Source organism: Propithecus coquereli, unplaced genomic scaffold, assembly GCF_000956105.1.
Source record: "Propithecus coquereli isolate 6110/MARCELLA unplaced genomic scaffold, Pcoq_1.0 Scaffold176, whole genome shotgun sequence".
NCBI classification, from domain to species: Eukaryota; Metazoa; Chordata; class Mammalia; order Primates; family Indriidae; genus Propithecus; species Propithecus coquereli.
In genome coordinates this window covers 2,607,647-2,610,032 of record NW_012142301.1, presented here as the reverse complement: position 1 = coordinate 2,610,032, position 2,386 = coordinate 2,607,647, and positions in this window count along the sequence as shown.

The following is a 2,386-nucleotide window of genomic DNA, read 5'->3' as shown; positions in this document are numbered from 1 at the left end:
TATCTTTTCATTGTTCTGTTATGTTCTTTTATGACATGGTTAAGGCAAAAAGCAAGAGTGGACTGTGTCTGAGGATTTCCTCTCTCTCAGCCAGGGTCTCTCTCACATGTCCTTCTGTGGCCTATGATTCAATGAGGCTCCTGTATGTCTGGATAGGAGATCCTGGTTTCCAGTGTTATCAACTTTCGAGCAGTAACAAGTGTCAGGAAATAGCCAATGTACAACCAAGTGTCTGCATGTGAGTGAGTTTCTGGGGATACAAGGGGACTATGGTACCTTTCAAGAGGAATCCAGGCAGCACCATTCTGTACCTTCTCTCATGACCTTAGCCCACACTCTTTTTGTTAATAGATGTTCAAATGTGTCCTTGGCCATGCATGTGTCTTAGTTGGGATTACTTTGTTTTCTGCTATGCAAATTGCAGTAGTTGGGCTCAATAGGTAACTGGTAACTCAATAGATAACTAAATTTTAGGTGAACCCAGCAGAGATGTTACTGGGCTTGAGGGCACTACAATTGCAAGATTCTGATTCTCTCTACTGGTGGCAAATCAGATAACACAGAATTTAATCAAACAAACCAAACAGGAAACAAACAAAAAACAACCTAGGATATCTTTGCAAATAAGCAAGTATTAATCTTTGAAGAGTATGGAAAGAATACCCTGCCTCTTGAGTCAGGTAGGCCAGTCTGTATTTGAATCCATCCTCTCCATTTATTATTTTATAATCTCAGTAAGTCATTTAACCTCTCTGAGTCTTTGTTCTTTATCTGTTAAGTGGGGATAATTTTGACTTTATAAGTTTGTTGTGAGGAAAAACGAGATCTGTACATAAAGCAGCTAACACGCTGCTTGGCAGCCAGCCCTTGGTAAACACTGGTTTTTCCTTCCCTCCCTCCTTCCCTCATTGAGTCCACTAATTTTTCAGGAAAAGGTCATTTTAGAAAGTGAAAGGATCCTTTCTTCCCATTGATTCAGGGGTATCAAATGGCCCTTGGCTTTTAAGACTCTTGAATTGTTTATTTTGTATGAGTTTTTAAAAATAGCTTACTTAGCAATTCAGGAAACACAATTACAAAAAGGTAATCTAGACTCCACCATGACTGTAGTGGAAAAAAGAATAGAATGAAAAAACAAATGAAAAAGAGACAAGGAGAAATGCTGTATACATTATTTATAAACAGGAACACTTTGCACGCACAGACTCCAGACACCTCATTACTTTGTAAACTGTACATTCTTCCCAAGCACGGGGCAGTTTAAGTTAATGACGTGATCTGTTCACCCTGCCATGTTTTATTTATGCTTTCTTCTACGGCAAAATGAATAGTCAAAAACAATGACCTGCTTATTCCATGAAGAAAAGGAAAGGAAAGAGTGGTGTGTGTGTGTGTGAATGTGTGTGTGTGTGTGTGCATTCTCCCCACGCTTTAGGAGTTAAGGTGTTTTTAACCAATTAAACCACAGATTTATTTTTAAAATCTCTCGATGATGTTTAGGAAACAAAGCTTAACACCAAGGACAGCAAATGGCAAAAACACTGTGCACCTCTCTGATGAGGACCAACCCTGTTCCTCTCCTGCTTCAGTCTGATTACCTCTGGGGAATGTGCTGTTCCTTGGAACGAATCAGCCCTGCACAAAATAAGAGAGGTCGAAAAGTTTAGGACGTGGAAAATATGTGGAATTTGCTCTTGAATAATGATTTGTATTTTTCTTTTGCAATAAATATGACCAATGACCCAGATAGGAGAATGGCAATTACTTAATGAATCAAGCTTCAGAAACGTAAAAGCACTTCATAATAAAAATGAAAGCAGTAATAGTAGGAAGCCAAGTTAAGTAAACAAGTATAACGCTTCACGTATCTGTGGATGTACATTTACAAATTCCAAAGTTATGACTGTAAAAGGGATTATTCTAATGACACCAGTGTTCTTGGTTTCCTTTGCTCATTGAATTGGTTCTTCTGAACTTGCAAACCGATAATGTTCCATGCTGACTTTCTGCTCCCATCTGGGAGTCAGTTAGCTGGGACAATGTATCACCAGTGTAGGACTATGACTTAGAGCCCCATGGCTCTGACAATCATTTACCTTTGTGCAAGGCACTTTTGTCCTAACAGTCTCCTGCATTTCAAAGTAAATCATTTCCAAATCTGTTACAGCCAGTGTAGAAATCTCTTTTTTGTTCTGTTTTATATTTAAAATCTGCTCTCCGTGGGAAGCTTTCCTTGACCGGTGACCATCTCCCTAATTTCTAAAGTGGGATATGTTTCCAAATTTTAGAGAAGAGGAAAATAAATAGTCTTTCATAGGGGGTGGGTTGGGGAAGGGGCAAAGCTCTGTACGCATGAATTCTGGCCAGCACAGGGTGATATCCTCAT